At 33.8% G+C, this 14,994-nt stretch overlaps 1 long non-coding RNA gene across 1 annotated transcript in view; it reads right to left on the reverse strand.

The window, feature by feature from the left end:
* The window catches only part of LOC111614156, a 21,747-nt gene extending 6,922 nt beyond the window's left edge, over positions 1-14,825 (reverse strand). Inside the window, exons 1-2 of the long non-coding RNA XR_002754886.1 lie at positions 14,690-14,825; positions 8,200-8,290 (exon numbers count right to left, since the gene is read on the reverse strand). This is a non-coding gene — a long non-coding RNA (uncharacterized LOC111614156). The remainder of the gene's footprint in view (positions 1-8,199; positions 8,291-14,689) is intronic.
* Positions 14,826-14,994: the final 169 nt, after the last annotated feature.

The raw sequence follows: 14,994 nt of genomic DNA on the forward strand, positions 1-14,994 counted from the left end.
AAAAAAAAAAAAAAAAAAAGGAGAAATACAATAACATATGAATACAATAACAGGGAACCGTTACACTGGCATGATATTAGAAACCTCTGCTATAATACACCGACATTTTCTATTTATAAATATATAAATAGTTCCATATAGAAATCTCATGACATGTAAAATGTAAATATAATATTAATTGATATTCGACACCTCGATGATTTGACGCAAGTAACTACATTCTATTAAGAGATATGCACATGCTTTTGTAAACAGAATAACATTCAACATATTTGTCCCGTTGTAATGACATATGAAACCAATTATTAATTATAATATATGTTCCGATTAATAAGACATATGAAACAATTATCTGCAACAGCTTCCCGACAATTACAGTATTTGAAACACTAAGTAAATACTAGAATACATCAATTATCATTTATTATGTTAATATACACAATTTAAATTTCTTAGCAGCTATCTCTTGTGGCGATTAGATGTTTACATATATGTTCATATCTATCAGAATTGTAATTATAATAACATGCATCATAGATATTTAATGAATATGACAAATAAAACCGATTAATAATACAATAGTTTCCAATTATTAACAACCGATTAATGATACAATAGTTTCCAAATATTAAGTGTTTCAGCCGTACTATTATATTAGTATAACACTTATGCATATGTTTTGGTAATTAACATATGTATCTATTACAATTATAGTTAAAATAACATACATCATAAATACTGAATGAATAGGACAGATAAGACCAATTGACAACACCATAGTTTACAAATATTAACAGTATTTGATTAGTGCTATTATACAAGTATACCTCATAATCATATGTTTTGGTAGTTATCATATGACTATAATATTAACCAACATGTCATGTAGATGATTCACAACACAGATTATGTTTCTCGAGATGAGCAGAGTTACTTATTTCCGAGTCAAAGGATTTGTCCTGTGAATGATGACTATCCATCTATAAGCTTGATGCTATGTCCTAGTACATACTCTTCTTCCTTTAATAGAAGTTTTTGAAGTAAAGCTTGGATCCGTGATTCACAGACTTCTTCCATAGATGAAGTGTTCTGGATTTAACTTTAAGAACTTTTATCTCATATGCTAGTAGTACAGTTCATGCCACGTGCAACGTCATCCGGGAAAGATAAGTCTCTATAGCAATATCGAGAACCAATTCCTGTGTGCAATTAAAGTGATAACATCCCACATTATGAATGAACACACAAAAATTAGCATCGAGTCAGGTCAACCAGAAGACGCACCAGTCATCAAGTTCCAATATGCACTGAAATGTTATAGTCCCACATTATGTGTGCGTGATGCGTAGATTAATTTAAAGCAATTCATCGGGAGAACACTCCTAAGATAACTCAGCAAGTTAATTGTTGGTGCAAATCACTCCTACAAGTCACCTGAAATTTCAAAGGTGGCCAGCACTCCACACAAGCGAAGCATCTTCCAGATTGTCTGGGAGACGTACCCTGTAGTCAAGTTCCATGTTCACTCAAAATGTAAAAAGTCCTACATTATGAGTACCAAACTAAGAATTGATCATGAGTCAATTCGTCTGTGTAGCCTTAGGAAGAGGTGGCTGTTGAACCCTGTCTAAAAAAGAGTCCATATTCATGAGTCACCTAAAGCACTTCTACGTAACATAAATATGCCACCCAAAAGTGTCATCTAAAGGTGCCCTAGGCAACCTAAATATATTACCCAAAGCACTCTCAGGCAACATATTTCCATCAATTCGTATTGCACTAATGTGCAAGTAGGGCATAGTATACCCGATTATTCTTATATAACCCCTGATTTTGTTCAAGCACTAATGCTGTAGACGTTGTTCTTAATATACGGTATCAAGGTAATAACCCACTTTGTGGTAATAACCCACTTTGTGGTAATTATGTTTTATAGTGTGTATTACGTAGCAGACAAGTTTATAATTATTTAACTTTAAATCATAGTAGATAGGTTTCTATAATTAGTATATGCTGGTACATTTGTTCTTAAAAAATACATTTTAACAAGTTGTATGAAGGAATCAAAAGTATCCTTATGTTCAAAAATTGATTGTAGAGTTGGTGGTGGCCAATCCATATTATGCAAATGTAGTAGGGTTCTTAAAGTCGTTCGTTCTGTTTCTAGCATTGGGCAGATATATATGTAATGACTACTTCCGTCAATACAATCGCAGATAGTACATTTCGAATTTATTGCTCCCTTGAATCTTGACAGGTACGAGTGAAATCTTCCGTGGTTTGATAAGATTTGTGTGAGTTGGCTATTAGGAATGTACCATTTGTTTTGAAGAAACTTAGGAATGTCTTTAATGTAATCTTGAGTTGTAGTATTGCAGGTGTTCCAATCATTTTGCCAATTTGTTATCAAGTCCGTCCATAGCATAGATTTGATTGTTTGTGTACTGATTTTATTATAAGACGTTTCCAAGTCATCGTTATGAGAAGCTGCTTTAGCCAACTCATCAGCCTTTTCGTTTCCAATATGTCCCTGATGTCCTCTGATCCAATTAATGGTATAATGATTAGTAGAAGTATTAATTATCTCCTGGATGTTATTAGCTATAAGATTATGGTTCTTAGTATGCAATAAGTCAATTGTGGAGGCACAATCTGTAGTAACTATTATTGTTTTATCCTTATTTTTTTGATTGGACCAGGAAACAGCCTTTAATATAGCGAATAGCTCAGCTTGAAAATTGGAACATAATTCGCCAAGCCTATATTGTTTCATTTCAGTTATTTCATCCTTACAATAGGCCACAAAGCTACATCCCACGTTGTTTCCTGTTTTCGATCCATCAGTAAAAATGCTCAGATCTGCTTCATGACTTGAATTGAAAGTTATTTTGTTCTTAATAGCTGGGTGTCTAGTCGTATCATAAGTAATAGATTTTTCGTAGTCTTCCGCTCTAATCGTGTGATCATTTATTTGGATGTTATTCCCCCATTTTATTTTCCAAATTTTAGCATTGTATTCAATGATTTTATCTATAGGCGGACATCTGGCTATCACTTGAAGAGAGACATTTGGGGTAGTGCTATATGCCTTAGTATATTATAGAGATAAGTATATAAGTATATATAAGTAATACTTATATATACTTAATAAGCTAATACTTAATAAGCTAATACTTAATAAGCTAATACTTATATATAAGTATATATAAGTATTAGCTTATTATAGAGATAAGTATATAGTGTTAATATATCTAAATACATATTGTTATTATTCATCTTAAGTTCATTTTTAGCAATCCATATAATATTATATCACAAAATGGGCTCATTAACATTAGAAACATTTCGATTGAACGCACTAAAAATAACTGAGGAAATCAGTGAATATGCATTGGCTAATCCCAAAGGAAGACTTGATGTGCCAAAACATATGAAATTTATTTTAGAAAAATTTGAAAAAGTTATTGTATTGGCTGAGAACACTATCTCAATCATTGAGCAACCAGTGGTCCTTGAACAGGAATCGAATACTTCTGACAACAAAAAGGATGTAGGGGAAAGCTTGAACCAGCAAATAATTCTAGATTCACAAAAACTGATTCTTGAAAAGCTGGATCACATTGATAACAAAATGTGTAACCTAGAGACTGCAGCTAACATTATCAACAACCAGAACTTAGCAGAAAGACTTAGTATCATAGATGATAAAATCACTAATTTAGATACAAAAGAAAAACTGCAAACATCACAGAGTCAGGAAAATAGGATAACTGATAGCATAATGCACGAGATATTAAACAACCAGAAATGTCTACATGAAAAAATAGAAATGATGGAAGAACATTGCCACAATGATAGCCATAACATGAAATCATATAGCGAGGTCCTTAAATCAGGCTGTTTTAATGCAGAGAAACCAACTCAACTCCCGAATAAACAAAGGGAGGTCTTTCTACTGTATAGTGTTGACGAAAAAACAACCTCATACGAATTAAGACAAATGTTATACAATACAATAAAACCAACACGACTAGGCATTGGTATAGATAAAATTAGGAACATAGGAGGAGGAGGAGTAGTGGTAGAAATAGGAAATAAGGAGGAGGCAGAAAGATTCCGGCAATTCATAACTAAAGAAGCACCACAGATTAATATTAAGAAACCTAAGAAAAAACTCCCTCATATGGCTATCTATTCAGTGCCTTCGGAGCTTACAAGAGACGAGCTGCCATACTGTATATATGCTCAAAATGACTGTATTGGTGATATCTATTCTGAATCCGAATTTATGGAAAACTTTAAAATTAAGTTTAGATTGGGTAAAAGAGGTAAATTTTATAACAACTGGGTAATTCAAGTCTCGTCAAAACTAAGAATGCACTTATTAAAGATCGAGAAGCTATCCGTGCAATGGTCAAAGTGCCGCACATCTGACTTCTACCCAGTTTTACAATGCTTCCGCTGTTGTCGTTTCGGGCACTCCTCTTCATCTTGCAGTCAAGAGGAGCCAACGTGCAGTCATTGTGCAGGCAATCACAATTTTAAAGATTGTAACAATAAAAATAAACCTGCAGTATGTAGCAATTGCAAGCATGAAAATTTGTCAACTTGCGGACACAACGCCAGAGACAACACTTGTAAAGTATATAATAGAATTAAGAATAACATTATTCAAAGAACAGATTATGGATCGTCGCAATAAAAAAAGCATCTGTTTTCTGCAATACAATGTTGGTAGAAGCATTGCTGCGACATCTTTACTTGCCTCGGTAATTAATAGGTTCGATTTTATCCTATTACAAGAACCGTACTGCATTAAATCAAAACCCGCAATCCTACCTAAAACCTGCACATCTCTAACTGGCACCTCTGATTACCCTTGGGCTGCTTCAATAGCCCCAAATAACGACCTCTCAATTTTACATCATAGCAATATAAGTAACAATTATATCACCTGCACTGAAATTGCTATTAATGGAAACAGATACCTATTCATTAACTTTTACTGTCCTAAGGTCTGCAACATGGAAAATTTCTTTATGCATCTGCAAAAAGTAATTGATATTTTTAACAATACTTATTTCATAGTCGCAGGAGATACTAATTCACACTCTCCATCCTGGGGAGGAGAAAGACTAGATGACCGTGGCAGGCTCTGGGAACAATTTTTCGCTAGGAACGGTCTGCAGATCGTAAATAATCCGACATCTCCTCCAACTTTCGTATCCAGCAGAGGAGAAAGCTGGATAGACGTAACTGCCTGTTCTTTGGGATGCTTCACTTCTGTTAAAGACTGGAAAATATTGGAAGAATCGATTGAAGATCATGCAATGATTTCCTTTCAAATATCCAATAACGAGGAGAGCAATCTTAAACAACCCCGATCAAAATATAATTTGGAAAAGGCTAATTGGGATGGTCTTCAGAATTATTTAAAAACATATTTACCTATATGTGATAGGGAAGATACATCAATGACAACACATGCTATCGATAGCTCAATTGATATCATCAATAATGCCTGCAGGAAGTATATACCAATGTACATTAATAAAAAGAAAACGGTGCCATGGTGGAATAAAGAATTAGGTGTTCTACGAGCTAAAAATATAACACTGAGGAAAAATTTTCAAGGGTGCCACTGCGAGCCTGATCGATCTGAACTCAAGAAAAATTACCTCGAACACCAAAGAGTCTACAAAAATGCCATTAAATTGGCTAAAATTCAATCTTGGAAAGACTTTTGCGAACAAGCAGGACATAATCCATGGGGGTTTATTACCCGCCTATGTACCAACAAACTGAGAACTACACAGATTCTCCACTCTACTAGAATTGGACAGAACTTTGAAGAGGCAGCCAACAAAAAGATGGACACCTTTTGTCTTTCAGACCCTTTGGGACAGGAAACGGATTACCATCATAGGATAAGGAATAATAATACTGAAGACATCAACACTGATAACACCCCCGAGTTCCAGACCGAAGAAATAGCCAGAATAGTTGCGAATTTAAATAACAAAAAGGCTGCAGGACACGACGATATTTCACCACTTTTGGTTAAAAATCTTTGGGCTCTCATCCCTGAAAAACTAATTAATATTTTTAATGTATGCCTCAAATATGGCATATTTCCAAAATCCTGGAAACACGCAAAAATAGTGCCAGTTCCCAAACCAGGAAAAGAGGGAGAATGCCGACCTATCTCCCTTTTACCAACTCTGGGCAAAGTATATGAGAGGCTTTTGACCAATAGATTACTGTGGCATCTGGAAACAAACCATTATTTACAAAACAACCAATATGGGTTCCGCCCCCAAAGATCTGCTAATGAAGCTATTGAAGTAAGAACATTTTAGATTTATTTTTTAACAGCGTCAGATCATAAATTTTAAATAATTTTTCGAAAATTATTTATTTAGCCTTTTGTTCCCGTCCGCTTCCTCAATCCGCAACCTCACTCCGGACACTTCGAAATAACTGTTCCGGTGTATAATGGAGATAGATATTCAAATATCATTTGTCGTATACTTAAAATAAACCATCTAATTAAAGGTAAGAATATCTGTTTACAGGTCAATAATTAACTTAAAATTTTCTCTTATTAAAATTTTAATATCTTAGATCCAAATAAAGTCAAGCTTTGGAGGTATAAAAATCCTTTATCTGGACCACGCCAAATGCCAGCATTTAATAACCCGGGAGACGGTAAAGCGGAGGTTTCGGCCTCCTCGGTTTTCTTTATAGAAACAGAAACAGGGACCGTAAACGTCCAAGAAGACAATATGCAATATAGTATCGGTTCTCAAATGGTCTATATTGTATTATAATTATTTGAGAAATAATAATAATAATGAATTAATTTAATTTTATATAATTGTTGACAAGGAAACAGATATCTCTTAATAATAATAAAAGAAATTAAAAATAATGTATTCTTAAAATTATTTTACAGATTTATATGATATAAATATATACAGCTGAGGCAATAAAGACATAGGCCGACGCTCTGGAGAACTTGGATTCGAATCCAGTGTACCTAGTCGCGAGTTATGTGAGTAGCAAACACAAATGTATTGGGAGCATCACAGAAACCACATGACTAGTGATGTCCCAACTTCAAAACTATTCATGATACTGTTATCAATAGTTTTGTGGTATTGGGACATCCCTACGTGCGACTCTCCCAACATATTTTTGTTGCCACTCACATACAGTAACTCTAAACTAGGCACCAGATTGAGAACCTCAGGAAATTTTCATGATTAGTCTTGGGCTTCAAAATAAACCTTAGTGTCTACAGGACAGAATATGATTACTTTATCTGAAATTTAACTTTTATGTTCATTTAAAAACTTTTTATTTCTCTCTCTTGATCCTTCGGTGCTAGGAGGGCCTTTTTAATTATGCCAGGTTGTGAGAGATAGACCATCCACAAGAAATTCTGAGAGAGTTGCTCACCCAGATTTGATTTCGGTTCTCCGGAGCAGTAGCCCGACGTCTTAATGCCCTCAGCCGTCTCTTCGGAAATATTAAAAATTAATCTTTAATGTTCCTACGAAACCTTTTTTAAGTTGAAATGGTGTAAAGCAAAGAAGCAATTACCATTAATTTACATGGGAAACATATATGAACATTTCCAGATCTAAAATTAAATTAATACTAACAAGAATAAAAGAAGGAATAATATAAAGGAGAAATGTAAGTACAGTATAGTTTTACAAAGTAACCTTTAAGCTACGAAAGTACCCTTGTCTCTAAAATCGATCAAATTGTCCATGACTAACGTTAAATTTCACTTTTACAATACTTTCGTCACCGTTATCCATTCTTTCTGTTTTGGCTTAATGAATAGACAAGTTATATTTACTTAATAAGAGATTGGCCAAACAGAAAACCATATTTGTACACCAGTATATCCAATATGCTTTCCATTTTATCCATTACTGAATATTGACTAAAAGAGAGAACTTTGCTGGTAGCAGAACCAATAGAAACTTTGTCAGCTTTCAAGATTCTGCATGCAAGTAGTACAGATATCAGATGCAGATGAGTTTGACATCTGTGTGCTGTCTTTATCATTCTCCCCTCCCAAACCAGTTAATTGCATCAAGTTTTATGCTAGGTGTAAGCTTTTAACACATTAGGACAATTTTCTAATGGATGCACAAAATAAATGGACAAAGCACAGATACTCACAGACACAGTTTGAAGCCACGGTGGATCGATGCCAAATGCAGTTCTTGGGAGGAAGCTCAAAGACATCGCTCACTGCATCTAAAACAGCTCACTACAAAACAAAACACTAAATGATATTTTCGTTAAAGCAAAAATCCTCTTTAAACTTTTTTCAGTTATTTAAAACAGGTACAGTGGTACCTCAGGATACGAAATTAATCCGTTTTGAAACTGGGATCGTATCATGAAAATGTCGTAAGGTGAATCATTTTTCCCCATACGATTACATGTAAAACCAAATAATTTGTTTCAACACGAAAAACACGCTCAAATTAAAGCTAAGTAGTACATAAAAAAAATCTATAGTAAGGAAAAACACTGAAATATGCATTTTGTAGTTGTAAATGTATAAATAACCATAATAGAATAATAATTGATAAAAAAATAGTTTTATTTGCACTTTACCTTTCAGGATAGACTACGGTGGAGGTGTAAACTGGTGGCGGAAGTGAGGGAGAAGGGAAATGATACTAAAACTTAACTTACATAACATAATGTAACAATAACTTAAAAATAACAGAAAAGATTAAAAAATTAGTGTTGTTTTATATATATTTTTTAAAACATTTATTCACTGCTTTTTTCTTTCACTTCCATCAGCACTTTCACTGGATACAGGTCTCTTGGTAAAATATCTATCCAAAGAGGTTTTCCTTTGCCTACTTTTTAAAATATTTCTAAAATGACTTAGGCAAATGTCATTACTCTGAGCAGCAATACAGCTAGTGTGAACCTTTTTGGGATGTTTCTTTTCAATAAAATCAGTCACTTTCTGGTAATACCTCAAGATTTCCTTTATCGAGCAAAATCCTTCCGCGACGAAGCAAACACACGGACTGAGACCAATGAACAGAAGTGAATAAAAAATGGCACTGTGAACTAATGTAACGTCGTATGATGAGTTTTTGTTCGTATCGTGGAGCAAAAATATGTTCGAATTTCATGTCGTATCCTGAAAATTTCGTATGCTGGGGCGTTCGTTTCCTGAGGTATCACTATACTGAAGTAGTGAAAAGTGACATAAAGCAAACTTGTAAAATGCAAGATACCTGTATATCTGTTAGTTTTCAACGAGTTACTTTCATGTTTTTAAGAAATTTGGAGAACTTTGGAGAGCATATTCTGCATGTAATAATTTGAATCTCATAAGGCATGTTTTATGTATTGCATCATTTCTATTACTTTTCCCATCTTCTCCATGGTATAAAAATTAAAAATGCGACCACACGTGATGAGAGAAAAATGACCAAATTGCCACTTGATATTATCGTAAACACTTAATTGAAAAGTGATATTTTATGTATTAGAATGTATCTGGGGACATTGAATATTTATCTATTGAAGCAATAAGAACTTCTTTGATGATTTTTCTATTGACATTTTCAAACTTCGGATGGAAATGATTGATATTCCTTCATTTTGAATGTTACATAATAGACTTATTAAATGAAATTTTTAAAAATCTCAAAAAATGGAAAAATATCTCTCCATATATATTGCTATTTGGTGATTTTAACTCCAGAATTGCACAGATAATAGATTCAGAATATAAAGGTCCAAATAATCTAATTCACTTTAACCGAGAATCAAAAAGATAAAAAAATACAACAGATTAGGCCTTCAACTAATAAAAAATACTCAACAATCTCAATTAATAATTTTAAACGGAAGAATAAAAAATGACTATCCATCTGAATTTACTTGTGTTGCTAATCCGGTAGTAGATCTTACCATATGTTCTGAATTGCTGTCTGACCTATGTGTAGAAATTCAAGTTTTAAATTGCGACCTATCCGATCATATTACAGTTAAATTCTTAAAATTACTACCACCATCAGAAAAACAAGTATTGCTTGAACTATTCAATTTAGTCTACAATTCAGCAAACTTTCCGGAAACTTGGAATACAGTAAAACTGTTAATGATCTATATAAAAAGGAGACAGAAAAGATCCTGGAAATTATCGACTTATAGCGTTATTACCAACATTACGAAAATGCTTTACTTCTATACTGGACTACTGATGGACTGAGGAACTTAACTTGAACTCAAAATTTCAATTTACTTTTATAAAATTAAAATAGGAACAGAAATGGCCTTATTCTTCTTAATATCAGTAATACAAATTTACTTATGCAATGTGCTTCTTGTCTAGTCTTATGTTCAAATATACGAGCGCTAAGATGGCTTTTTCTTTTCCGCTGGACTTATTACACCATCAATGAAACAGAGGACAAACTTTAGAAAGACTTTCTATTTATTTGAGTATGCATTTCGGATAATTATATCAATATCTCTAAATCCAAAATAATCATATTTAGAATTAATGTTAAACTTCCAAAACAAGAAAAATATGAACACAGTAGACTTCCCTATAACACTGTTGATAATTCCGTGTTATAACTGTTGATAATTCCGTGTTATATGAATTTTATATTGCACGAGTCACTTAGATTTTATAAATACGTGAGCCGTTCACAACTCGGCACACATATTTGTAAAATCTAAGTGACTCGTGCAACATGGAATTCATATAACACGGAATTATCAACAGTGTTATAGGAGGGTCTACTTATAAAAAGAACTAAATTAAACAATCTTATGTTATACCAAATATATAAAATTAATGGATTTTTTAATCAAATCTCCAAAGAACTAAACAATATGTGATAAATTAATAGAATTAAAATATTGTTCATTAATTATATTACTTAAACTAATCACAAAAATGTACTACTAAATGATTATTGTAATGTTATTGATGATCTTGAAGAAAGTGTATATTGAATGATTTTTAGATAACAAATGTATTTTAATAAATTACTGTAAAAATATACCCCCTGTAACAAGGCTTAGCTTTAATGCAAATAAAAATATTTATAATAATTGCAAGTTGCTGTAATCTTTATTTTATAGAAATGAGGTAATGGTGAGGAGTATGATAGAGTATCGATCGTTATTTTTCAACGTAGGTAAAAGTTTTATAGCAAAGTTATTTACCTCTTGGAATTTCTCCAGTTTTTCAATTGCAGATTAAATCTACGGTTGTGGCATCTTCACAAAAGACAAATTAAATATAATACCTGTACCAGTCGACCCTCCTATAACACTGTTGATTTTTCCGTTTTATATGAATTCCATGTTGTACGAGTCACTTATATTTTACAAATACGTGTGCCGGACTGTGAATGGCTCACGTATTTGTAAAATTTAAATGACTCGTACAACATGGAATTCATATAAAACGGAAAAATCAACAGTGTTATAGGGGGTCGACTGTATATGCATTTTCTTTTAAATGTCACCTCTCTAAAAGAAATCTTTTTACTATGACCACTTTCAAGTTATCAGTTTGAGGATTCAATGTTGTATTGTGAAGTTCTAATTGTTAATTCACCAGTCTGACTGCAAATTTTAACTATTACCATTATTTATTCTTATTAAAAGTTAGTTTAATATTTCATTTAAATCGGATTGGTAAAAGTAAAAGATGCAGCTAAGTAGGCAATCAATTCCACTATTCTTAGTTTTAATGAGTGTAGTCCCTTTCCAAACCATTAAGCCAGTGGTTCTCGACCACGATGCCCCGAAATACGGTGTTACATCACTAATCAAGACTATACACATATTACAAAAGTGCAATCACCCTATATTGATGAGGCGATAGTTCTGCAAGAAGAAAAAACTACCAAGTTGGTGGTGCTTCTGTTAGAAAAAAGTTGAACACCACAACAAGGACCACTATATGATGACTTAATGCATAGTGTTTGAAAGATTATAACAGATTCCAATTTTTCTACATTTTGGAGTGCGTAGAGGATTACTCTGAAGGCCGAGCCAAGCGTAATCAGAAAATATTATTGACTACTGATCTCCAGTTAAGTCGTAATTGTATGGATACAATTTAAGTCCATTTCCTGGATTGGGAGTGAATATTTTAAACCGCAATTGATCCTGAAATAGGTGGTGAGAGTTGATGAAAACCTCAAGAATTGGTGTGCTGACACTTCTCTGTTATGTCTGTCTGTCTGTCTATGGGCTATATTTAACATTTCGTTTTCAAGTGCCACTCGTGGGTTTCCTGTAAAACCAACGTCAAACGTATAGCCACCTTTCTTGACTCATCCTGTACTTTAAGCACAATTGAATATGGTTAATTCAAACCCGCTATAATTTCCTTTTAAATTAGTTAAATAAATATGGTTATGATTACATATTGATTATGTGCGTGTTCTATAAATACTCGAAACGTGGAAGAAATTGTCACATGTTTTACAGTTCTGGTGGCATTTGCTCTAAGGATAAGAGGAATCTACAAGATTCGGGATAAACCAAGGATCTTACCCGCTGTTTTTCAGACAATGCCATTCAATTTACTTTTAGTTACCTAATCTTTCTGATTGCTTTGGCATAGAGGAGATGTTGCTGCAGCATCCTCTAAATAATGTGGGTAAACACATTGGAAGGGTGCAAAGCAGCGTTAGGTAGTAGAAACTGTGCTGTAGTGTGTACTATGTACGGATCGCATATAACCTGTCGAAAATATTAAAAAGGAGCGGATTATCGGAAGTGGCAGTACTCTAATCCCTTAGAGCCGGATTATCGAACTTCTACTCTACCATTGTAAAATTAACTTATTTTCGAGTTACTACATGGAAGTTTGGTTACGCTTCATTCAGAAAGCGGGTCATTCACCTCGATGACTTAACAAAAATATAGAAATTATTGCTGACTCTCGTGTCAGTAAAATTAGCAAACAGATTATTTGCTGAATAAGCCTATTTGCTTCCACAAATATTTCATTGTAAATGAACGACGTTGCACTGCTTACTCAGCACGGTATTTGATCGATATAAAGGCTATCCTGTCTTATAGAATTGTTTTAAAATTTAAAAACTCGATCAAAGTACTTCCCGTATTTATAATAGAATTTTAAATCATAAATGTGTAAAACAATGAATGGATTAATTCCTGTTTATTCCTATCACGTCAACGCCCAACACAGTGAACAAATGGGAATGACTGGCTATTCGGGTGATTTCATTGACAGTATTATTCATTCCTTTATTAAGTCGTAACAAACGTGCATGAACACGTGATGCTTCTGTTTCTAGTGTGATCGTTTTGTAAACTTTTGCGTCAATCTGAGGTCATTACTACACGTTTTTAATGGAGAAACGAAGCGGTTAAAGGTTCATCTATCGCTCTGGAGGACCCGGAATCAAATCCCAGAATACGATGGTATGTTCCGGATACTCAGTGGTTCCATCCCTCACCACCCCATTGTGGACGTAGCCAAACCCACAGAGGGCCTAGAAAGAAAAGTACCTCAGCACCCAAAAGAATATAAACATCTATCAAAAATATCCTATGAAGATGTGGGATGCTTCTAGTTGGCAAGCGGCTATACAAGCAAACCAATACATTAATTAAATTATTAAATGAAACTGAGTGTACGATAAACATGGGCCAGTTTTCTACAGAAAGTGTATAACTGGAGTCTTTAACGCTCGCGTGCACCATACGTATTCACAAATAAATTGTGATTCGCGGAATAATAAGTATGAACAGTGCCATAACTAGGGCGGTGCCCAGGCACATAAAAGCAGGCCCGGCGCACCGGGCGCATAAAAGGCTAGTTACGGCGCTACATATAAGTATACCAAACTTATCGGGCAATTATCGGTTGCCGGATTAACCAACTTCTTTTATTATTTAAGTGTATATTTAATTTAAATTGAATACAAAATGGTGGGAGCGCTGCCTAGTAAAGCAAACCGATTACATCAACTGTTTCATTAAAAACAGGCCACGTCATTGGTTTTCCTAGTCAGCCTTTTACTAACTTGTAAACAATGTGCCCATTTAGAAGACAAAATTACAAAAATAAAACTGATGATGTGGTACCAAAGAGGGTACCTGTGGATGGAAATATAAATTAATGGGAAATTACATCTGCAAATGAAAATCTGCCAAGAGCTTTCCAGAAAAACTAGCCAAAATAACAAGAGGGGGTGGCCGTGTTCCCGACCAGATTTTCAACGCTGACGAAACATAAGGGAAGAAAATTTTCGTCATTTCTTAACTATTTCTCATTCAAAACACAGTGTAATTTATTTCATCTTACGTTTCTAGTTATTAAAATAAAGTGTATCTTCTATTTTACTATACGAAATGCATCTTTTTTTGCACGGTTTTTGAGAAACGTATCTTCCTTGTAAAAAAAAGTGTTGGGTGTACAGTAAATTCGACTGTCTTTCGCTTGCCATCCATATTAATCTTAACAAACGAAACCGGATAATACAGATTACTTCACATTACTAATTACATTTGTTACCCCTGCTTATTCTGCACATCAATTTCTACAAGTTTTCGTAACACACCAAACATCAAAATCGTCCATTATCCGCAATCCACGTATTTCTAGCTATTGTTATAAGACTCAACTTACCATTTAAACTTGTATCGAATAACAGGAAAGATGAGACATTCCCCTTCTTCCACCTCTCGGATGCTGTATGGCATTTCAATTTTAGGATTGTTCGATGTACCATTTAATCATGCAGCTAACTAGCATCCACGTGGTCTACTAGAAGAAAATGTCTCCGTATGCAAATCATCAAAACACGTGATAATACGCTCTCAACGAGCGCCAAAAATTCTCCGGAATATAGAAACCATTTGCAATTATCTTGCACAAATAGTCATAATTTGAATTAATATTCGTATAGAAAGAGAGATTAGAAGATAAGGTAA

The sequence above is a fragment of the Centruroides sculpturatus genome, unplaced genomic scaffold (assembly GCF_000671375.1).
Source record: "Centruroides sculpturatus isolate CEXI.00-Female unplaced genomic scaffold, Cexi_2.0 scaffold2, whole genome shotgun sequence".
Classification (NCBI taxonomy): domain Eukaryota; kingdom Metazoa; phylum Arthropoda; class Arachnida; order Scorpiones; family Buthidae; genus Centruroides; species Centruroides sculpturatus.